Raw genomic sequence first — 24,964 nt, forward strand, 5'->3', positions numbered from 1 at the left:
AGTGCAAATGAGTACTAGAAAAGGAAAATGAAGAAGCTAACTAATTTGATTATCTATCACTTCACATGGGACGTATTTGATGACATATGGGATGACTTTAGAGAGGTACGGAGTGTCCACCGTAATAACCAGATATATGCTGTGATTGCAGACGCAATACAAAGTACTGCTACTATACATGGTAGTATTGGACACATTTACAATTTCTTTTCCTTGCCTTCCCTGCACTGGAACGGACGTGCGGGTGCGGTGGTACATGCTCTTCAAGGTAACACTTACTTCATCTGGCGACCATCTACTCTCTCTAGATACACATGTGCTATCTAAGAGTCAAAGAATACAATGCTCCAGGCATCCATTCAGTCAAAGTATACGCACACATACAGTTTCTGTTTCACCCACCCAGGCTGCTGTCCTTCCACCCATCCTTGCTTCATCATTGACCCAGCCATGCACCATACCATATTCTTTCCTTCCCAGCCACCTCGGGGGCCAAGCAAACACATATCGTTCTTCTTTGCCAGCCATCATACAAGTTCGCGTCCCACTTACTTACACCCTTCTTTCGCTTTTCGTTCATCCCATCCATCACGTTCGTCTAAGAACTTATTGGGATTCTTCTCACCAAAAACTTAACAGCTAAGTCGAAGTACATTTCGAGGAGGCTACTACCTGGTTGATTTGTAATTGTAATACACCCGTGCAGAAAGCACACTATGCAGTCTTCAATCTCAATAAGTAAGGAATATATAGCTTACCTGTTTCCGCCACCACCGTTTGAACCCCCACAGGACCGTCCGCCGGCTCTTGCACCGCCTCCTCCCCAGAGTCCTCCGAGTCCTCGCCCAACACAGCCACCTCCGCGCTGGCCCCGTCACCAGATGTTACACCTACAAAGTACATTTAAGAATGTTAGAATACACCACTCACTACTATATAATATTTGGTCTAGGAGAAATGTTAAAAAAACTGAATACAATTAATAATTTGTGACTGTCTACTCCATAGTAAAAATGTCCCATTTTCCAGGGAAGGCTGTTGTCTTGCTGCACTTTTATGCACAACTGATGAATGCTTGCTTTTGATTTTTAACACGCACCACTTTTTCTCCTAACAGACAGAAGCTTGACTCCTAAGAACACGACCAGGATCAAGTTCAAACCAGGTGAGAGCTCGGCTCGACCACAAGAAATGTGTCCAATTAATCGTCAGCACTAACCACTTTTCCGTTTTCAGTTAAATAGTTTTATGACAAAGTAGATTTTAATAAATGTGTTTACTTTTAATAAAGCTTTTAAACTTAAATAGACTCTGTGGTTTTTGTTCCTCCAGACTAGAGTGGATGAGCTAAAGGTTTCGGAATTTTTGCAAGCATGAGTGCCTCTGACACTTCTTGACTGTGCTGTGACTCCGTACTCTCTTGTCCTGTGTACGATAATCTAGAGATCATTGGGGATCAATCATCGGTGACTTCGGGAGCTGAATGACTCTGCCACACTATCTAGTCAGTAAGGAGACAGTGCATAGAGCTATTGCTGAATAGAATGGGAGTCCAATGGAATTGCCAAATGTCCAATCTTAGTTAGCTACACAGACAGACTAATAAGAATAGTCTAGTAATACCACAGGGAGTCATATTCGAGGCAGGATAAGAATTTATATCCAGTCTACAAGAAGATCAAAGACGATTTAGAAAAAATCGAATGAGGAACGCTAGGAAAAAATAGGTACTGTTTATTAAAATGTAAACTTACTGGGGCCAGCAAAGGAGCCCTCGCCTGCCCGATCCTGCCCTGCATCCTCAGCACCCTCCTCCTGTGTCCTCTTGCCCTTGGGGGGAGCTGATGTACAACATGAAAGAAAGAAAAACCAGAAAACATGGATGAGATTTTTCAACCAAATCAAACATTTCAAAAGAACAATAACAAAATATTTTGGAGAAATAGCAAATAGATAGACAACTATTCCACGGGATCTATCTCATGTGGTATACTACGTTATTCGTATTGCCTGATTTGCGGAACGTTGACTTAGAAAGTTCCTATGTAACTCAATAAACAGACTACTAAAGAGGTTTGCCTAGGCCTGGCACTGCAGGCAGCAGTCCGCAGCACGCGAAGTGACAGACAAAGTCCATCCTGCTTGCAGATCAGTGAATACTCAAACTATCAATCCACCCACCACCGCCACTATTTCTTCTTATAGCCATGTGTCTAAAGGAAGGACTGGACTTCAGTCTGTTGGGGCTGATTTAGAAGTCCCTTGCGGCTCATTTTCCTCCATTGTTGCGTGCCTTTTGGGACGCAGCGGCAGAACAAAAGACTCGCCATGGTGTTGGTGCGGCGTATATATTAAAAAAAAACACATATGGGCATATGGGCGATGCATCACGTTGTAAAGCCCTGCGCCATCAGGGGGCGTTCCGGCGCAAGGGAGGGCGTACCTGCGCAGGAACGAATCCTAAAAGTGGCTGAGGGAAATCTACAAGATGTCAATCAGTCACTTTTAGGACAATGATGCATGACTCAAACCCTGCGCGCTTGAAGCCGACGTACGGCTTGATGCAGCATTGGGGAGATAGGGTACCCCAGAGCATTGCTGGAGCTGCGCCATCGTTGGCCCGCAACTCCAGCAATGCGCTGCCTTTACGGCACAGATGCGTAAGGCTTCTGAGACGTTTTGGGCCAATGGGTGGTGGTGGCATGGCACACAATTACTGCCGCATCCCTGCTACTTTGCAGTAATGCGCCGGTAATTGAAAATATGACCCTTACTGTCTAGCATTACGCAGTTCTTATCTTTACACTACACTCATACATAATTTCTCAGGCCAATGAAATGCTTCTGAACACAACATACAAAACAAAGAAGCATAGTAGCAAGCAAGGCTACTGAGAAGGAGAGCAGTGCACCTGAAATGCATAGAAGATTTTGAAATATAATTTACCTCAATGTAATCGGCAGCATTATTGCTCTTGGTAAAGAACAAAGATTTGCAAATAACAGAGCTGGATAAAACAGAGTAGTAAATGAATAGCTACTACTACTCACCAAGCCCGGGGACCTCTACGCCGAGCGCGTCCAGCAAGTCCCGCTCCCGGTCCATGACATCGGTCCAGCGGTGGGTGGCCTGGTTATATGTGCGCCGGACCCCAGAGATCTTACACATGGCCCGGCACACCTTCTCCCACCGCTTGCGGCGCTCCCGGATGCCATAGCCAGTCGCGATCTTGCCGCCTCCCAGGATCGTCTTGGGGAGGCGGCGCTGGACGTGGAAGATCAGTGCCGCCACTTCCTCCGCGCTGAAGATCTCCCGCGGGACCACTTGCTCCCCCCTCAAACGCCCGCACGGGAGCCGGGCACGGGGTGCGGGACCCTTCCCCTTCTCAGGGTGCTTCCCGGCTCCCTTTACCATGGTCTGGGCAGAAATACAGTTAAATGATAAACAAGAAATAGAATAGTGAAGAAGAAAAGAAAAGAGTTTAAAAAAGTAGTTTAAAAGTAACTAAAAGCAGCAGAAAACACAAAAATATAGAGCTAGAAAAATAGAGGGATAGATAATAAGTAAAATTAGATCAAATAAACTTCAAACAAGCAAAGGATGGCAGAGATTGAGAGAGGATAGAGAAAGCATGCCCAGAACCATAGCAATGAATGAGAAACAAGATGGCCGCGCCCGTTCACGAGCGCGTGGGTAAGTTCGCGCGAGATTTTCCTTGCGAGCACGCGCGAAATTGTACTAGCGAGCAGCACACTTTGCGAGATTACACATAGCGGCCGGAAACGGAATTACGTCACGCAAACAAGATGGCCGCGCCTGTGTACGACCGATAGGGTAACTTGGCAAATGTATAGCTAGAAGCGCCTCGCGAACACGCGCACGATCACGCGAACATACACGTCGCACAAAAAACAATTTTGTATTCGCACGTATTCGCGGGTTCCGAAATCGATCTCGCACGGATTCGAGCCCCCAAAAACGCGCGAAATTGCAGAAAAAAACGATTTTAGCTAAACTGAAAGCAATGAGCAGGTGCAAAAGTTAAAACTTAACATTAGTAACATTCAAGGTAGTGCTTCCTGAGGGGCCCCTCCAGAGTTTGCAACTATTCTATGACCCTGCTATGACCCAAACAGCAGGCCCATAGAATAGCTACAAGTAGACCATAAAGGTCCTGTGAAAAAAAAGTTTCACTGCAACAAAAAGCAAATTACAGATAAGGAAGGAAGCAGGTGCCAGCCAGACTGGAAGTTTCAATATTACTGACACATTAATGACCCACAAATTAATTGATGGCAGTTGAAGAAGGGCAGGTGTGCTTGCTTTTTTCAACCACCATAATCTACAGTGATAAATAAACCTAATGGGTGGCAGTGAGGATGTACCAGAGGGTGGCATGGGTGTCCCAGAGGGTGGCAGTGGTGAAACAGAGGGTGCTGTGAACCTGTGATGATAAACCAGACGTAGAAACAACATAGTCGCGGCCGTTGCGAGCCGAAAAGTAAGTTCGCAATTGCGAACTTGTCCCAAAATCGGCGCGAACGCGCGCCAACACAAAAAACGGGAAAATCCGCAAATCCGCTAGAGTTCGCGGATCTTCGCGGATTGCGAATCCGTAAATCCGCAAGTTCGCGTACGCGAGATCCGCTAGATCCGCCCATGCTTATTCACATCAATAGTATTGAAAATACCTGTCTGTGCCTCGTGCCTGTGTTAGAACGCCTACCCTTCTCAGCCAGGACCGGGCAGGTGTTCTAACACAGGCACGGGAGACTCAACCTTAGCAACAGAGGCTTAGCTCACCGTTGTCTATCCCGCCAGGCACTGCTGGTACATGTTACCACGGACCTCTAGGCTTGGAACATAGTACAAACAGGTATTTTCAATACTATTGATGTGAACACTGATACTTAGACAGATCAGAAACACAGTAGACAGGTATACTTTAGGTCCTGATGAATCGCGGGTACCTTGCCCTAAGCGAGAAACATGTCGACCACCTTGTAGTATAATCTTGAGCACGGAATACATAACTTTCCATTACTCCCAGACTAACCATTGTTTTTAATTAACGCATGGGACCATCAGAATAAAATTCCTTCTGGTACTCTTGCGTTATTTTAATTTCACTATCCGTCTACTATCACCCCTGGCACCGCCCACCCAACGAGGAGCACCGGCCCATGATGAAGCATGACACCTGCAAGGGTGTGTGAGGCCATTACATCCAACAAAATGGACACCCATTGGATGGTTACCATTTAACCACCCTTTCATTTCCACACATTTTGACCTGCACCCACACCGTAGGAACAGCCCAGTCTTTCTTTTTGTTGATTACGTCACTAGGGCAATAACTGTGGCTTGGACCTTCCACTTCCCTTAAGTGGTAAATCTGCCCTCTTGATCGAGCCAGATCTCCTCTCTCCCCCCCTTTTTTTAATACAATATTTACAATTACACCATATATATGAAAAAGACACAAACAGAAGATGCCTCTATTCACTCAATGCTTGGGGCACCAGTCCTGATATAAAACCAACAAACAAGGGGCCGTTCAGTTCTTTTTGCTGGCCTGCTTGCTTGACTGTGCTGGAAACTTATAAATCCGAGGGTCAAATCTCAGGTAAACATTGTCTTAATTTACAGTCTCACAGAATCACAGTGCCCCTGAGAGAAGTAACACAGTCGCTCCGTCAAGACTTAATTTCAGGTACTTCAGGTTGAGGTTGAGGGGAGTGTGAGTCAGATAAGAAAAGGGATCAGCTGTTCTCACACCGATTATGTATTTATTTGTATGTTTCACAGTACAGTACAGTTTCCAGTCCAGGTCCTGAGGAGAACCCCCAAAAAAACGTCTGGGTTCAAAACGCGTTGACTCTGTGTTGGAACGAGATTCAGGAAGGGCATATCAGGACTGTAAATTAAGACAATGTTTACCTGAGATTTGACCCTTGGATTTATAAGTTTCCAGCACAGTCAAGCAAGCAGGCCAGCAAAAAGAACTGAACGGGCCCTTGTTTGTTGGTTTTATATCAGGACTGGTGCCCCAAGCATTGAGTGATTAGAGGCATCTTCTGTTTGTGTCTTTTTCATATATATGGTGTAATTGTAAATATGTCTCATTTATACTGTCTGTAAAATATGTGTTTTGAATACTGTACTCCATGTGAATTTTGCTACTGAAAAGGTTTCGATGTTCGGACATACGTGAATGTTTTTGTGAAAATGATGAAGTAAGTAAAAATTACTAAATGAAAAGTGTGCCCGCTCAGATTTTTCGGGTAAGTGGTGCTCGATTAGGTTTTCCAAACAATCTACCTGGCCATTTGTTTTGTTGTTCCAATTTAGAGTGGTCTAGGCCAGTTAGTATATAGACCCAAGCCTTCATTGGTTTCACTGTTAGTAGTGCGAGCACTCGCTCGCAAGGCTTTCCGTTGTTCAAGCAAATTAAATAGTGTGTAACATCAATTGAGGTCAGGGTAGGTGATCCCACCCTGAGATTTGATATGTCCGACAAAGATACATTGTCATTTAGCGAGGATCACATACAAAAACTCATATCTGACTCCACACTTTTCCCTTCTATCAATTTGAGTAGCTCGGCCAAACAACAAAATATTAGCGATAAGCTAATCAGACTACAGAAGAAAAACGTGAGAACCGAATTACACGGCCATTTTTTACTAGCACGTCTCAGAGCAGGTGTTATTCCCTGGGGCTTGCAGGTGAAAAGTGTTCCGGTTATTTTCAACGATGATCCAGTGTACAGGAAGGGGTTTAGCTGTATAAGTACTAAGTGCAGTAGAGACCTGATGGTGCACACCATTGAGACTGCCCAACGTATCTGTAAGAAAGAACAGGAAGAGATAGAGGAGCAACTAAAGGCCATTAAGGACAATCACACAGAGTCTGAAGCAAAAGTACTCTTGGAGAGAATTGAGAAAGAACTAGCAACGTTTAAAGATCATACGATTAATTTCAAGACTACTAAATTTGATAAAGATAAGAAAACCTTCAATCTGGAGACAGTGTATCCTTATTTAAAAGACGAGTTTTACACGCGACCAGACTTTACAAGGTACTTGAATACGTATCAAGGAAGATCTAAGAAGAAGTTTCTTACGTTCTCAGACACCTCTTCCTCCGAGTCTACAAGTGATTCAGACCCAGGAGAGGGGTCCTCCAACAGAAATCAGCAACAAAAGAGGCCTTTTTTAGGGCAGGGCCAGCAACTTGTAGTGTAGTTCCTATATTCCCAATAGGCTCTGCGCATTGGAATAATATATTCAGCAGTGTAGACGTAGGACTGAGGTTAACTAGGTCTCTACTGACTATATTAGACTTAAGGTTTGCCAGCTAGCTCAGAGGTCACTAGAAACTTTCTCGAATAAACGAGGAGGAGTTTAACCTCCCTGGATAGACAAGAAGGGATTAGCTTCCGACAACCATATAACATGACAACTTTGCTCCCTCAGAATAAGAGTGTATCTCTAGAGTCGTGTGAAAACAATAGACAGCTATTTCACTCAGTCAAATGTGCGTACTTAGTTTCACCAGAATGCAGAGAAAAGAGAGACGGGCGTTTTCAATAAAAGGTGTAATTTATTGAGCAGTCTTCTTCCTCATACAAGAGAAATGAATTGCCACAATTGCAATACTCATAGTAAAGTAAAGTGCGTACAGTAAAAGGAGGATTATAAAATAATACTGTAAAAGCATTGATATGGTTTCTTAGCCATATGATACTTTAAAATAGATAAAATATATACACATATATACATTGACTAATGTACTCAACTAGTGCTTCTAAATACGCCTACCCCTGTGTACCTGACCTAAGCCTAATACGTGGGAAGGAGTAAATAAGTAGCAGTTTAAGTTAAGTTTGTTTTGCCAAGAATCTGACTCAAGAATTCTCTTTAAGGGTTTAGGCAGCTCCGTACCTGGGTACTTAGAAAGCAGGAGGTCTTGTATCTCTGTCTCAGGACTTGATATCCCAGTAACCCGCGAAGGTATCTGGAAACACCGGAGCTGGATTTCTCGGCAGGAGAAAAGACAGCGTCTCTCTCAGTGCGTCAAAAGGTAGGGGCAGCGTCCGTAGGCTCTCGGGCAAGTAGATCGCTGCTCCAAAACCACCACCGTGTTTGCTTAAGGTAACGCTGGTATATTTATACCTGAAAGGTGCCGGGTTTGACGTAAGGCTGGACATAAGACGTCAATAAAGATGTCACTAAGAACTGGCCGTTCTTACAGTGCTTTACAGGAGTTCTAGGATGAAATCAAAACAAAAGCAAGGGGGATTTCCCAGTTTGCTGGAAGTTTGGTTTGTTTAGAGAACTCGTTGTGCTTTCTAGGAGGCAGGGGAAGTAGCCTTGCTTAATGTGACAGCATGTGCTACGACTGAATATGGATATGATTACTATGCCGTTGTAGGGATATTATTGATTATAACCGGACAAGGGCATACAATAGAAATATCGATTTAGGTTCCTAGATAAAAACACAATAAACTATCACGCACGAGATTCAAACCCCAATGGGAGATGACAACGCGCAAACAACATTACAAGTCATGAATAAATCTCCAATTATCAACATTTCAAACAAGGTGCTCACGAAGGCTGAAATGGAGGTACTTGAACTAGGATTGTCCTTTGTCCCCGGCACTATGATGGACTTTACTAAAGTCAAAATGGAAGTTATTGAATTCTTTAGGAAGATTCGCTTGAAGTGGTTCTTCAGGAGACTCTCCAGAGATGGCCTCTACTGAAGTCTCAGGATTGAGAAACAAGTCTGTGTTCTACCCTTCGAACTACAATATGCCCAAAGAAATAATTAACTTTCGAACATGCGGTACTTTCAGCACTCAATGTCATCGAGAGAAAGCGTACCTTTGTTCCAGCAAACATTACTCGAAAACATAAGGAGGCCATTGACAACTTGAGGAACCAGCGAGAAGCGGTGAGTCGACCGGCAGACAAAGGGGGAGCGGTGGTCCTTTGGTCTAAAGATCTATACAAAACCGAAGGCACTAAACATGTGAAAAACTTGGAATGGTATCGACCAATTTCCTACGACCCTACCATCCAGATACTACAAGAAATTACATCGATTGTGGATGATGCCAAGGAGAAAGGCATCCTTGGTAAAAAGGAAGCAGAATATCTGGTAAAAAACATCCCCGAACTTCTCATTTATACTTTTTACCAAAAGTGCATAAGGATGCCTCAACCCCACCCGGCCGACCGATAGTCTCCGGGTGTGACTCAATCTTCGAGCCAGTGTCCAAATTCGTAGATGTGTTTTTAAAACCATTTATATCAGAGGTTCCGTCACACCTACGGGACACAATGGAATTTATAAATAAGGTGGAAGGATTTCAATTCGATCCTACAACCCAGATACTTGCAACAATGGACGTAACGTCCTTATACACACAAATTCCCCAACAAGATGGTTTGGAAGCTATGGAGATATATCTTGAAAGAAGACCTCGTCCACATCGAGTGCCCACGGAGTTGATCTTACGCCTGGCAGCATTGGCTCGAAAAAGAAACTTTTTCCAATTTGAGGACGAACTGTTCCCACAGGTCAAAGGGACCGCAATGGGTTGTCCTTTTGCGCCTGAAATTGCGATACTGTATATGGCGCAATACGAAGACAAGTACGTATACAATGACAACCCATACAATGTACACATACAACAGTGGCTAAGGTGCATTGATGACGTGTGGCACATCTGGGAGGGATCATCCACGTCCTTGGAGGAATTTCATCAATGGCTGAACAACCGCAGTCCTGATATTAAATTCAGCTTGACGTATGATTGTAAATCCTTTTCTTTCCTGGACGTTGAAATCAAACATACCCCTGAGGGGCTGATGTCCTCTTTGTACCTTAAGAAAACGGATAAAAACAATGCTTTGCACTTTCGCAGCTATCATCCAAGAAATTTGAAAAACAACCTCCCCTACGGACAATTCCTTAGGGTGAGGCGTAATTGTTCAAGGGTGGAAGACTTTGAGATACATGGCGAAGCCCTGTGCCAAAAGCTGCAAGAAAGAGGGTATCCATGCAAGTTGGTCAAACATTCAATGAAAAGGGCACGTTGGACCCCGAGAGAACATTTACTTCAAAAGAAACACAAACCGCCCACGGAACGGATGGTATGTGTTTCCACGTTTGGGCCCCACACACAACCTGTGCAGAAAATCATTCTGAACCACTGGCATCTGGTGGAAGATGCTATCCCCCAGGTGGGCAAATCCCTGTTTGCATTAAAGAAGAACTGCAGCATAGGGCAACAAATTATGTCAACACGTCCTCTGGTCAAAAAAGCCACCCAGAGTACCCTCTTTGGGCCACGTCCAGTGAAAGGACACCACAAGTGTGGAACCTGCTCGGCATGTGACACTACTGTAGAGGGCACACTGTTCAGTGATGGCAAAACATTTTGGAGACACAATCTGTTTACAAACTGCATATCCAAATATGTCATATATGCCATTATATGCCCGTGCCAGTTAATGTATATCGGCAAAACAACACAGGAAGCGCGACAAAGGATTATCCAGCACCGGTCTAGGTTGAAGAACAAGGTGTTGTCCGCCCCACTAGTGGCTCATTTTCTGGAAAAGAATCATGGCCCCAATGAGTTCAAATGGACTATTCTGTCAGCAATCAAAATTGCACCGGGAACTGGAGGGGACCCTGATCTGCAACTATCCCGGAAGGAAGCATTTTTGATTCTGAAATTCAATACAACAAGCAACGGATTGAATGAACTTTCTGAAATGAGTAATTTAAGATAATTGTGGCCCCTGAGTCCGTTGCTGAATAACCATGCTCATAAACTTCGGTGAAAAACGTTTAGATGCGCGGAATACAGCAAGAGGCAAAACAAACAGGACGGATATAGTATCTGCACTACAAAGACCAAGTGCCCCGGGGAGTCAAGCCGACGGAACGGCCCCTTCAAAAAACGGACACGCCCTGTGTCGCATGCTGACGTCGAACGCGGAAGCTGCCAGCGGTGAGCTACATCGAGCGCAAAACACAAAGCAGATGTAAGTGAAAGTCTTGAAACTCAGCTTAAGAGTCAAAACGGCGGGTTTGATAAGCTTCTGAAATGTGTGCTTCATGTTACGTTCACAGACCCGGCAGGCAGGATTACTAACAAACATCCCCTTGACAACCACGATTTCATCTGGTTAATTTCCATCTGCAAGGTATGTGAAAGACGCGTTGCAGCAGAGCCGCGTGTCAGATGTACACCGAGCACAGGGGCAAATAAATCACTGCTCAATTGTTGTTCACAGCACCGGGCTTCATCAAAAAACCGCAATTGATCGAGGACAGAAAAAACTATCGTGAGGTAGGATATTTAATCAAGTGCACGTTTTTGTTGTTGACCGAGTCTCTTAAAACACAATATTATAGTGACCCTGGGCATCTCCTATACACTTTTTGTACACCTGCAGAATCACAGAATCACAGTGTCCCTGAGAGAAGTAACACAGTCGCTCCGTCAAGACTTCATTTCAGGTACTTCAGGTTGAGGTTGAGGGGAGTGTGAGTCAGATAGGAAAAGGGATCAGCTGTTCTCACACCGATTATGTATTTATTTGTATGTTTCACAGTACAGGACAGTTTCCAGTCCAGGTCCTGAGGAGAACCCCCCAAAAAAGTCTGGGTTAGAAACGCGTTGACTCTGTGTTGGAACGAGATTCAGGAAGGGCATATCAGGACTGTAAATTAAGACAATGTTTACCTGAGATTTGACCCTCGGATTTATAAGTTTCCAGCACAGTCAAGCAAGCAGGCCAGCAAAAAGAACTGAACGCCCCCTTGTTTGTTGGTTTGATATCAGGACTGGTGCCCCAAGCATTGAGTGAATAGAGGCATCTTCTGTTTGTGTCTTTTTCATATTATATGGTGTAATTGTAAATATGTCTCATTTATACTGTCTGTAAAATATGTGTTTTGAATACTGTACTCCATGTGAATTTTGCTACTGAAAAGGTTTCGATGTTCGGACATATGTGAATGTTTTTGTGAAAATGATGAAGTAAGTAAAAATTACTAAATGAAAAGTGTGCTTGCTTAGATTTTTCGGGTAAGTGGTGCTCGATTAGGTTTTCCAAACAATCTACCTGGCCATTAATAGCACGCACAGCAGTGGGGTTGCAATGTCTTTTTAATTTATTTGCTAATTTTATGAAAGCGCTGGATTTAAGTGTGAACTTTTCAAAATCGCATGTAATGATTGTGGGCAGCAAGCCCAAAATAATTAAAACCATGCACTGTGAAGGGAATGTTTTATCTAGGGTCACAAGATTTCCTTACCTGGGGTTTTTTTTGACGATAAGTCCGCCTGGTTGCCCCAATTAGTTGCCAAACGTAATGCCTTTGCTAGGTCTATCCTTGCTGTCTTGGACTTTGCCCGTAAATTGGGGGTGAAGCCATTACAGGCTGTGTTGAAAACATATGACGCCAAATGCATCTCAATAGCTATGTACGGAGCTGATCTGTGGGGTTCAAAAATGTAAAGGCTTTGCAGGTGGCAGAGGATAAGTTTGTGAAATCTATCTTATCCGTCCCCCAGTCAACACCTGGATACATTGTTCACCAAGAGTGTGGGGTAGAATATCTAGAAGACCGCATAGCCTTAGCCCCACTATTGAAATGGATTTCAATATGGTTGAACCCTGAATTAGAGCTGAATCATGAGATTCTCAGGGATTGTTTAGCCCATGAGTGCGGCAATACCATCCCCTGGTTGAACTATGTTAAAAAACTAGCAATTAAATGGGTCACCCAGAATTGTTTGACCACCCAAATAATTTACTGAAGGGGGATGTGAAATGGGTAAAAGACACATACAAGCAGTTGGCATATCTAGCAAGAGAAGAAAAGGAATTATGCAAACCATCAGTAAGGGCTCACCAGCTGTTAATAACCACCAGTGGTATAGAACCCTTCCTGAGAATCGTCAATAATATGAACCATCGATACTTATTGACTAAGTTTAGATTGAACAAATTCCACCTTCTTCTTACAGAACGCCCAAGTTGGACTAAGGAGATGGAATTGGAGATTTGTTCTTGTGACGGATTCTCTATTAAAGACACTGTGCACTTTATTTTCTTCTGTAAGCATCTGTGCCCCATTCGTAAAAAGTTCATTATTCCTCTTATTAAAGATAAGGGCTTCAGGCAAGTTAAACCTGCCCTTTTGTATTCACAGCTGTTGTCTAATACCTGGGAGATTTTTAATATAGCGAACTTTTTGACAATAGCAATGAGACTTAGGAGGAAAATTAACTGGATACATTGTACATAGCGGTAAACTTATGAACTATGATCGAGCGCTCTGCTTCTTTTAAATTGTCTTTCGTGTTTGTTTTACTCTTTCTATTGATATTTATAATTCATGTTTTATGTATATATATGTAACTGTACTGTATGGCTTGTAAAATTTGCACAATTCTTTCTGTTGTATTTTTAAAAAGTGGTCTTGACTTCGATGTATTATGTAGTATACTTTTATGGTTTTTGCTATGAACCGAATAAAGTATTTTTGACTGACTGACTGACTGACAGCCGACTTCTTCAACCTTCATAAGGGTTCTGCTAGATTACAAATAGTTTGGGATGCTTTTAAAGCATATTTAAGAGCAATAATGGGTTCTCTAATGGCTTGTAAAAGACATGTAACAAGGCAGAATGGAGAGATGGGAATTATGGAAATCAAGGTTAAGGAATATGAACTTCAGAAGGCCTTGCTAGAGGGATCTGCTGAGGTATCAGGGCTTCGCAGGAAACCGGAAGATCTGAGGGCAAAGTATCAAGCTCTGATAGATAAGAAGATATTGAATAGACTCATCTCTTTTCATATGGTGAAAGGTGTAGTTCACTTTTGTCATGGAAAGCTAAAACAGATAGAGCCAGGAATTCGATATTGAATCTGATGAATGAAGAGACTTGGACACTTTTAAGTACTAACGTAGAAATTAGAGAGGAAATCAGGAGATACATAAGTAGCCTATATAAGGAGGACATCCAACCAAGGAAGGAAGACATAGAGAAGTGGTTAAGAGGGATGGAATTGCCGCAATTAACAGGAGAGCAGAAGACATTTTTGGAGGCAGAGGCCACAGTGGAGAAGATTAGGGTACAATGCAGGAAAATGACTGCCGGAAAAGCAGCTGGGCCAGATGGCCATCCAGTGGAGATATATACTTTAATTCTGGATACGTTAACTCCCTTTCTGAAAGAAGTATTTACTAATAATAAATAATAATACTGTCTTTTATAGAGCGCGAACAGCTACCTGCTAAGAGGTGTCCCGGCGCTACCTAAGAGGTGTCCCGGCGCTAATGCAGTATATATAGATGGTGAGGAAGCACCTCTATCTTGGTCAGATGCAACAGTAGCTATAATCTTGAAACCAAACAAAGACCTGATTCATATAGACCAATATCACTCTTAAATTCCAATTATAAGATCTTTTCAGGGGTAGTAACTTCCAGAGTAGCGCAGGTCATCAAGGGAGTAGTGCATATTGAACAAAAAGGTTTCAAGGGAGCCTAATGAGCTCATGTATATGATGATGGGGGTCAGGGATATAGCGGAGGCCCAGAAATTGCCTTTGACAGTAGTGGCAGTAAACGCAGCAAAGGCTTTCGACCAAGTGCATTGAGTTTACCTCTGGGAAAACCTTTAAAATGTTGGATTTCCAAAAAGTATGGTGAGAGCAGTGCAAAATCTCTATAGTCTCCCTAAAGCTAGGGTCTTGGAAAATTGAGAACTTTCAGACAGGTTTTCCATAACTAGAGGTACGAGACAGGGATGTCCCCTGTCTCCACTCCTCTTTAACTTATATATTAAGCCTTTTGCGCATCAAATCAAAGTAGATCCCGCCATTATTCCTTTTAAGTCTGCTGGGATGGAGTTGGAATTAGAATTGTACGTGGATGATCTGATTTTGTATACCACTAACTCGGAGGCTGCAATTCCTAATTTGATGGCAAAAGCTCAAAGCTTCGGGAAGATATCGGGGTATAAGGTGAATGTCGATAAACCCAAAGTCATGGACTGGAACCAAGGCAATGGTAGCTGGGGGACTAAATCTCAAATGAGATACCTGGGTATAATAATCACACAGAAACTTGATCAAATCCCCGTAGTTAATTAGAAAAAAGTGAGTCAGGAGGTTGAGAGCCTGTTGGTAAAATGGGCAAATCTACCATTTAATATATATGGTAGAGTTAGCCTTATTAAGAGGATTGTACTTCCTAAAATTAGCTTACTTTTAAATTCTATACCTCTTATATTCCAAAGGGAAGATATAGCTAAACTCCAGGGCAAAATAGGTAGTTTTATTTGGTCATCAAAGGGACCCAGAATAGCATGGAAGAAACTGAGGAGAAAGCTGGAGGTGGGATGATTGGCCTTACCGGATTTACTTATATACTGTCAGGCATTTTACTTTAAGAACTTCCGCATGTTACTAAATAAGCCAGATAGGTCACCAATGGGGTAAATTTTTGAGGCAATGCTTGCTGGTGTTAGTCAGGGACAGTATCACTTCTTGTTTAAATACCGGGATCCGAAGTATTTAAAAAAAGTGAGGTTACAGATTTTGAAAACTGCCTAAAGAACATCTATATACTTTCGGAGGAGGTTGGGAATACCGTATTATTCGTCCTGGGCACCGATTTGGGATTCGCCGGGCACTCCTGAATGTTTGACCAATCAGCTCAGTCAACTCTTAAAAGTGTCGGGCTTATGTTTTTGGGCGGATTTGAAAGCGGGATCAAGTTTAGTGGGCTGGGCGGCACTATGCAGTTATACCAAGAAGCAATTAAAGAGATTCAAATATTATCAGGTACATTCCTGGTGGGTTACTCAAGAGTGGGTTGAAGAGGAGGAAGAGTCATAATTAGAACAGGCGATGAGAACTGGGCCATTAAAAAAGGAGGTCTCTAGCTGGTATTGGGCCTTGATGGAGGCAGATGATAAGAGCCTGTCAGATATATCTAACCTGTGGGAAAAGGAATACGGGTAGGGTAATATCGAGCAAGTCTGGCATACTTCCTTTTCTATATTACGTGCAGTAGTAAAACCGGCCTCTCTCAAGAGAAATCATCTGTTTACTATGCATAGGGTGTATTGGTCTCCTTCCAAGCTTTCAAAGGTAACCGGGAATGCATATACTTGGCCAAAATGCACGGTCCTCTCAGCCTATGATCTACATATGTTTATGCAGTGTCCAAAGATCATACCCTATTGGATATTGGTATGTAACTTTATAAAGGAAGTGATCGGCCAACAGATCCAGATAAGCCCTCAGCTTATATTTTGTGGGCTGCATCCTGAAGCATGTATACGAGCAAATTCTGTTATATCCAAATTTGTTTTTTATGTGATATTGTTGGCAAGACCGGAAATATGCAGGCTGTGGAAGCCGGGAAACCCCCCAGTATTTGCTGACTGTCTTAGAGCTATTAATTTTACAAGCCAGAACGATATTGCCTGTGATGGCAAAAGATGGAAGAATTTCTGGGCGCTCTATGTAGACTGGAGACAACAGCAAAGTGGGTCCCGATGATTAATCCAGATATGCTGGAGGTCCCGGCTTCCCATCACCCTGGTTTCCACAGGGAGGGAGCTGAATGTGGAAACAGCAGTTTTCTTTGCGTGGGCAAACTCAGTTACCTCTCCTTGAGGGATATGAGATATACCAGCAAGAAGGTGGGCGGAATGAGGACAAAAAAAAGAAATCCAATTGTTAGAACTGGCAATATGAGTATAAAGTTTTAGATGAAAATAGTGCCAAAAAGTACAAAGCACTGCTCGTGGATATCTGGTTGTGCTAAATTGGGGAAAAGTCACAATTTCATGCTGACCATGATGGAGTGATGGTCGGATACGGGGACCAGGTTAGTTCCACTGGGGAATAACCTTCTCAAGTCTGGTGCGAAGAGTTCTGTTTGCTTTGGAGGAGGCAAGAGAGGAAGCTGTTGAAGCTGGGAGTAGCTGAAATGCAGCAGACAGTCATTGATGTAGCACAAAGTGCAGGTCATTGCTGGAGCTTTGCATTGGTTGATCGTCACAGATGGGCACTTTTGGCATGAAGTGCAGGTCTCACACGGCCAGTCATCGCAGACAGCCACTGTTGGCACAAAGATCAGGTCCCGCTGGAGCTTTGCATTGGTAGTCATCACAGGTGATAAAACGTCTGCACCAAAAGGTCTCTTTGCGGTTGTGAGGAACCCGAAAACTTCTGTAACTTCACCTTTTCTTCAGGAGGAGTTCTCATGATGCCGGCCAAGGGTCTAGGACCTGGGGTGCACTTCTTGGGGATCAGGACTCACTCCAGTTGAGGCCACTGCAGGGCTCAGACAGGTCCAGTTGGTGCTGGTCATCTGGGTAGTGTCAGTGAGGCCTCTGGATTCTTATTGTGTCCTTACAGCTCACACAGGAGGTCAGCCACCTGACCCTTAAGTCACTCTTGGTAGCCAGGGTTAAGGTTCAGCAGGTCTAATGTTCCTTCTTCATTTAGCAGGCCAGTCCCTCTTCCTCAGAAAGCAGGGCAATCTTCCTTCTGAATGTTCCACAGGACCAGGAGTGTTCTCTTGATTTGTTTTGGTGATTCCATTTTTATACCTGTTGCCAGCCTCTGTGTGAGGGAATTCGATGACCTACCCTCAAAACTATTTCTGGTTAGTTGTTCCCCTTCCCCTAGTCCCTTGGCCCTAGCTTCAAACTGTCTAGGGTGACAAGGCAAGAGCAGACATGGTGTTCGGTACCTTTGTGTGTGCTGTTGGCATTTGAAATGTAATCAGGGCAGGGTAGAGCCCCTAAAACAGCCATCCTAAAGGAAGTCCCTTCCCCCTTACACCTAGGCTTCCTTGGTCTCACTGTCAAGAAGCAAAGCACAACTCACTACAACAGAGCCATTCATGGTCATGTGACCCAGGACACTTGCAGAAATGCACAGTTGGATTGGGTAGAAAAATGCCAACTTTCTAAAAGTTGCATTTTTGGAAGAGTTACTTGAAATTTAACTTTACCACTAAAGAGGATGTAAAATTATAATTAATTTGAGAGTAAACAGCACATTTCTATCCGCTCCCAATCTGAAGTTAGCACGTATTAAGTATAACAGTGTTAGAAGTTGGATTTCTGGTTGGCAGAGGTATGCACCTTGTTCAAGCAGGCACCACAATCCTAGTCAGGGTAAGTCAGATACACACCTTAAATTAACCTGTGATCACCTCTGGTAGCTTGGCCCATAGCAGGCAGGCTGAACTAAAGAGGCAATGTGTAAAGTATTTGAGCAACGCTTCAAACAGTAACACAATGAAATCACCACAAAAAGACTAGACGTCAGTTTAGGAAATAAGATCATGATTTTATAAATGAAATTACCAAAATGACAAAAATCCAATAAGTAGAAGTCGAGCTATGATTTTTTAAAGATAAAAAAAAATGGCACTTAGAAGGAATAAGCGCCTATGGGGGTTATCTTGTTGTGCTAGACCAGGTCAAAGTCAAGAGTACAGGTCACCCGTGATGGAGTGTGGGCGAGATGCAGGAGCCACGCTAGGCCCGCTAAACAAAGTACCTTGATCCTGAGCACAACAGTGAGATGCGGGGTGCAGCAGAGCAATGCGTCAGTGTCAACCCCGCAGTCGAGGTGATGCATCGATTTTCTCCATGCAACGATGGCGATGCGCCGGTTCTGAAAATGAAGTGCCAAAACGCCTTGGTTTCAAAGCTGATGTGCCAGGTTTCTCCATGTAGTCGAGGGAATGTGTCTATCATCTCTCACTGCAGCTATGGTGATGCGAAGAGTGCAGTTCTGGAGGCGACGCTCTTGTTCGAGTGCGATGTGCTACTTCTCTTCCCACAACAGCGCCAATGTGTCAATTCTGCTTCATGCAACAGAGGATGTGTTGGTTCCACTAGAGCAAGCACATGATTCCACTTCCAATGCACCAGGCACAGGAGTAGGAGGTGAGAGTTTGATACCCCTGAGTCTCAAAACAGATGGCAAGCCAGCATGCCCTTGAAGATCAATCTGAGTTCAAGAAGGAGTCCAATTCTTCCTGAGCAGGGTCTGATGGTAGCAGGCAGCAGGGCAGCACAGCAGAGTGGCAGTTCTTCCAGGGCAGCAGCACAGCAGAGTGGCAGTCCTTGTAGCACCACAGCAGTCCTTCTTCCTGGCAAAGTTTCTTCACAGGTCCAAAAGTGACTGAATTGGATTTTGTGGGTTCAGGGACCCAGTACTTATACCCTCTTTCTCAGCCTTGGCTTCAGACTCACTACAGGGTGCTAATCGAACCTTTGTGTGGGTACAGGATACTGCACATTCAGGTGTAAGTGTCAGCTCCTCCCTCCCATACTGCCCAAGATGAGCCAGCACGATGCAGATGGCCACTCAGTCACACCTACCCTTCCTCTGGATGTGGCTGTCTAGAGGGAATGCACAATGTCCAGCTGTCACCCACCCCAGATGTGCACTGGAGACAGGCTACAGGCACACAGAGCTTTAAGAGCAGAGAAATGCCATCTTTATAAAAGTGGCATTTCTAAATAAGTAGTGTTACATCCAACTTTGCCAGCAAATAGGATGTATCATTACCATTTCAATGAAATTAAACATGATAGAGCATCTCCTTCTCAATCGGGAATTACAGCTTAAAAGTGTAATAAGAAATTCCCAATGTTAACCTATGAGAGGGGTAGGCCTCACAGTAGTGAAAAACGATCATCTTGACCTATGGGCTACCTAGGGACGACCTTAGGGGTGACTTATATGTAATAAAAGGAGTGTCTAAGTCTTGGCATGGGTTTTTAAATGCAAAGTCGACATGGCCGTGTAAACTGCACGTATAGGCTGTGCAGTGGCAGGCCTGAACCATGTTTAAAGGGCTACATATGTTGGTGGCACAATAAGTGCTGCAGACCCACTAGTGTCATTTAATTTACAAGCCCTGGGCACAGGTAGTGCACTCTACTAGGCACTTACAGGTAAATCGGGAATTACAGGTTAACAGTGTAATAAGAAGTTCCCAATGTTAACCTATGAGAGGGGTAGACCTCACAGTAGTGAAAAACGAATCTAGGGGGCATATTTACAATAACTGGCGCATCCCTGCAAATCAGCAGGGATGCGCCAGTTATTGTGCGCCACAGCTCCGCCATCATGGATGCACCGCATTTACAATGCGGCGCACCATGGTGCAAAAACGGCACAGATGCGTGACGCATCTGTGCCGTAAAAGTGACGCATTGCTGGAGTTGCGTCGCAAGCGCGACGCAGCTCCAGCAATGCTCTGGGGTCCTATCTAGTTAATGCTGCGTCAATCCTTTCGCCTGCTTCAGGCAGGTGCAGGATTTTGACGCAGCATGGGCTTAAAAGTGACTGAGTGAAATCTTGTAGATTTCACTCAGCCACTTTTAGGAGGTGTTCCCGCGCCGGAACGCCCCCTTCCCGCACAGGAACGCCTACATGTGGCGCAGGGCATTACAACGTGACGCATCTCCCAGATGCGTCACGTTGTAAGTACCCCTGCACCATGGAGCAGGATTTGCGCCGCCGCTGCATCACAAAAGTGACGCAACGGTGGCATAAATGAGGCGCAAGGAGCTTGTAAATCTGCCCCTAGGTGTTTTTCACTACTAGGACAAGCAAAACGTAAAAGTGCATGTCTTATATTTTAGTTACACATCATCCTGACCTATGGGCTACCTAGGGACAACCTTAGGGGTGACCTATATGTAATAAAAGGAGTGTCTAAGTCTTGGCAAGGGTTTTTAAATGCAAAGTCGACTTGGCAGTGTAAACTGCACGTATAGGCTGTGCAGTTTAAAGGGCTACATATGTTGGTGGCACAATAAGTGCTGCAGACCCACTATTTGCATTTAATTTACAAGCCCTGGGCACATGTAGTGCACTCTACTAGGCACTTACAGGTAAATTAAATATACCAATTGTGGATAAGTGAGTGAAGCACATGCACTTTAGCACTGGTCAACAGTGGTAAAGGGCTCATAGTCCTAAGGCCAACAAAAACAATACTGCAAAAAGTAGAGGTTAGAAGGATAAAGGTTTGGGAAAGACCACCCTAAGGCTGCCAGAACTAACAAATAAGATAACCCAGTGTGGTGGAGACAGGCCTTACAACAGTGAAAAACAACATTAGCAGTTTTTCAATGTCAGGACATGGAAAACTCGAACGCACATCCTGCTTTTTAGATACCATGCACCCTGCCTTGTGAGCCTTTAGAGCATGGGTACTCACAAACTTTCTCTCGGGGGCCAAATTTACAGTGTGGTTTGTGGCCGAGGGCCGCACTGGTGGAGGCGGGGTCAGTGAGGGAGGGGGAAGGGGCTAGAAAGAAAAAAACTGTGACCATGAAGTTGAACACAGGCCCCTGCAGCTGACGCGTTCATCCACTGAGCCAACAGACCAGCATACACCCACATCTCTTTCTCTCTCTCCCTCCCTCTGTCTCCCTCCTTCTATCTCTCTCTCTCGCTCCCTCCCTCCATCTCCCTCCCTCCCTCCCTCTGTGTCCCTCCCTCTGTCTCCCTCCCTCCTTCCCACCCTCTGTCTCCCTCCCTCCCTCTGTCTCCCTCTGTCTTTCTGTCTCCCTCCCTCTGTCTGTCTGTCTCCCTCTGCCTCCCTCCCTCTGCCTCCCTCCCTCTGTCTGTCTCCCTCTGTCTGTCTCCATCCCTCGCTCTGTCTGTCTGTCTCCCTCTGTCTGTCTCCCTCCCTCTGTCTATCTCCCTCTGTCTGTCTCCCTCTGTCTGTCTCCCTCCCTCTGTCTGTCTCCCTCCCTTTGTCTGTCTCCCTCTCTCCCTCTATCTGTCTCCCTGTCTCCCTCTGTCTGCCTCCCTCCCTCTGTCTGTCTCTCTGTCTGTCTCCATCCCTTCCTATGTCTGTCTCCCTCTCTCCCTCTCTGTCTGTCTCTCTCTCTCTCTGTCTGTCTCTCTCTCTCTGTCTCTATCGCTGTCTGTCTCTATCGCTGTGTCTCTATCGCTGTCTGCCTCTATCGCTGTCTGCCAATGCCTCTATCTGTCTCTGACCCTATCTAGCTCCGTTTGTCCCTGTCTCTGTCTCTATCTGTCTTTATCTGTCTCTGTCTCTATCTGTCTCACCTCACCCGGCTCTCACTCCCTGCTGCCCTCTGTCACCTCACCCGGCTCTCACTCCCTGCTGCCCTCCCACCTCACAGGGCTCTCACTCTCTGCTCTGCCATCCCACCTCACCTGGCTCTCACTCCCTGCTGCCCTCCACCTCCCTCACCCAGCTCTCACTCCCTGCTGCCCTCTGTCACCTCACCCGGCTCTCATTCCCTGCTGCCCTCCCACCTCACCCGGCTCTAACTCCCTGCTGCCCTCTGTCACCTCACCCGGCTCTCACTCCCTGCTGCCCTCCCACCTCACAGGGCTCTCACTCTCTGCTCTGCCATCCCACCTCACCTGGCTCTCACTCCCTGCTGCCCTCCACCTCCCTCACCCGGCTCTCACTCCCTGCTGCCCTCCCACCTCACCTGGCTCTCACTCCCTGCTGCCCTCCACCTCCCTCACCCGGCTCTCACTCCCTGCTCTGCCCTCCACCTCCCTCACCCAGGCTCTCACTCCCTGCTCTGCCCTCCACGTCCCTCCCCCAGGCTCTCACCCCCTGCTCTGCCCTCCACCTCTCTCACCCGGGCTCTCACTCCCTGCTCTGCCCTCGACCTCCCTCACCCGGGCTCTCACTCCCTGCTGCCCTCCACCTCCCTCACCCGGGCTCTCACTCCCTGCTCTGCCCTCCACCTCCTCACCCGGGCTCTCACTCCCTGCTCTGCCCTCCACCTCCTCACCCGGGCTCTCACTCCCTGCTCTGCCCTCCATCTCCCTCACACGGCTCTCACTCCCTGCTCTGCCCTCCACCTCCCTCACCCAGCTCTCACTCCCTGCTCTGCCCTCCACCTCCCTCACCCGGGCTCTCACTCCCTGCTCTGCCCTCCACCTCCCTCACCCGGGCTCTCACTCCCTGCTCTGCCCTCCATCTCCCTCACACGGCTCTCACTCCCTGCTCTGCCCTCCACCTCCCTCACCCAGCTCTCACTCCCTGCTCTGCCCTCCACCTCCCTCACCCGGGCTCTCACTCCCTGCTCTGCCCTCCACCTCCCTCACCCAGCTCTCACTCCTTGCTCTGCCCTCCACCTCCCTCACCCGGGCTCTCACTCCCTGCTCTGCCCTCCACCTCCCTCACCCGGCTCTCACTCCCTGCTCTGCCCTCCACCTCCCTCACCCAGCTCTCACTCCCTGCTCTGCCCTCCACCTCCCTCACCCGGGCTCTCACTCCCTGCTCTGCCCTCCACCTCCCTCACCCAGCTCTCACTCCCTGCTCTGCCCTCCACCTCCCTCACCCGGACTCTCACTCCCTGCTCTGCCTTCCCACCTCACCCAGCTCTCAGTTCCTGCTGCCCTCCCCCTCCCACCCCCTCTCCCCTGTGCAGTCAGCCTGGCTGACACAGCCTCCAAGGCACCCCAGTACTTAACAGGTCTTTAAACGACCATTTGTTTGTTAATGAGGCTTTGTTCACCTCTTAGCGCCCCTGCAGCTCCACTCTTTACTGTGGCTGGAATCGCCCAGGCCCCCACAGAGCAGTGTCTCTGACTCGCACTGCTGCTCCCCGAGGTGTTTGCTGAAGTAAAAAAAAAAAAACACACAGGTGCGAAGTCTCAAGCTCCGCGGGCCGCCACTGAAGGCTTGCCGGGCCGCCACTGGCCCCCGGGTCGTACTTTGAGTACCCCTGCTTTAGAGCCTACCATGGGGGTGACTTATAAGTACTAAAAAGGAAGGTTTAGGTCTGGCAAAGGGAGGATTTTGCTAGGAAAAAATGGGCATTTAAAATCACACTGCAGACTGTAGTGGCAGGCCTGAGACATGTTTTTCAAGGCTACTTTAGTGGGTGGCACAATGAGTGCTGGTACCCACTAGTTCTATTTAATTTAGAAGACCTATGGATATGTAGTAACATTTACTGTGGACATATATGTAAATCAAATGCACCAATTAGGTATAAACCAATTGTACCATGTTTTCGAAAAAGAACACAAGCACTTTGCCACCGATTACCAGAGGAAAAGTGCACAGAATCCGAGAAGCCTACAAAACGATTTCCGCAGAGGTAGGTAGTGGAAAGAAAAAATCAGGGATGACACTGCAGAAAGGACCATGGCCAACAATCTTCCACTCACTCATGCCCAGGGTGGAAACGGCTGTGGAACATTTTCTGTATACCCTCCAACATGAAATATTATGGGTGTGCACAAACTTCCAAGGACAATTCCATCCTGGAGCACCCACCCCTAGCCCAACCCTGTGCTTAATATGTGACACTGGTTGTAGGTGGTGGGCACTGGGGTTTATTTTTGTGGCTTGAGAGTATTTTTTTCACCAGACTTTGACTCACAGCAGGAGAGAGAAAGATAGAGAAACCAGGGATGAAATAGAACGTGTAATGGTGTGATAAAGAGAGACGTGTAGGGTGGTGGATAAAATATGTATAAGGTTGAACTAAGGCTAGTCATCCTTTGTAATTGCCATCAGGGTTTTAAGTGGGATGAAAAAACTGCGGGGTGGGGGGGTCTCTCAAAGGAGTGTGGCCAATGTAACTAAGGGCATGGCTAAAAAACATCAGCTAAAAACCTGTGCTTAGCATAGTGTGCCGCTCGACTGGTATTTTGCCAATGGTTGTTAGTTGCATAAGACAAATAAGCAACAATTACGGCTTCGTTGTATAGAATATTGAAAATGCTTCAATTCTGAAATGAGACTGTGAAAGCATTATAACGAGTCTCTTTGAAGTTACCTCAGAGGCAGTGAAAGTTGTTACTGCTGCAGAGTTGAGATTTTTTTTCACCCTGATGGTGAGGGCAAAAATGGAGAGA

At 45.7% G+C, this 24,964-nt stretch overlaps 1 protein-coding gene across 1 annotated transcript in view; it reads left to right on the forward strand.

Annotated features, from left to right (window-relative positions):
- Positions 1 to 24,964, forward strand: part of GRK1 (G protein-coupled receptor kinase 1) — a 636,766-nt gene that overhangs the window by 248,687 nt on the left and 363,115 nt on the right. The window lies entirely within an intron of this gene.

This window comes from Lissotriton helveticus, chromosome 8 (genome assembly GCF_964261635.1).
Source record: "Lissotriton helveticus chromosome 8, aLisHel1.1, whole genome shotgun sequence".
In the NCBI taxonomy this organism is placed as follows: domain Eukaryota; kingdom Metazoa; phylum Chordata; class Amphibia; order Caudata; family Salamandridae; genus Lissotriton; species Lissotriton helveticus.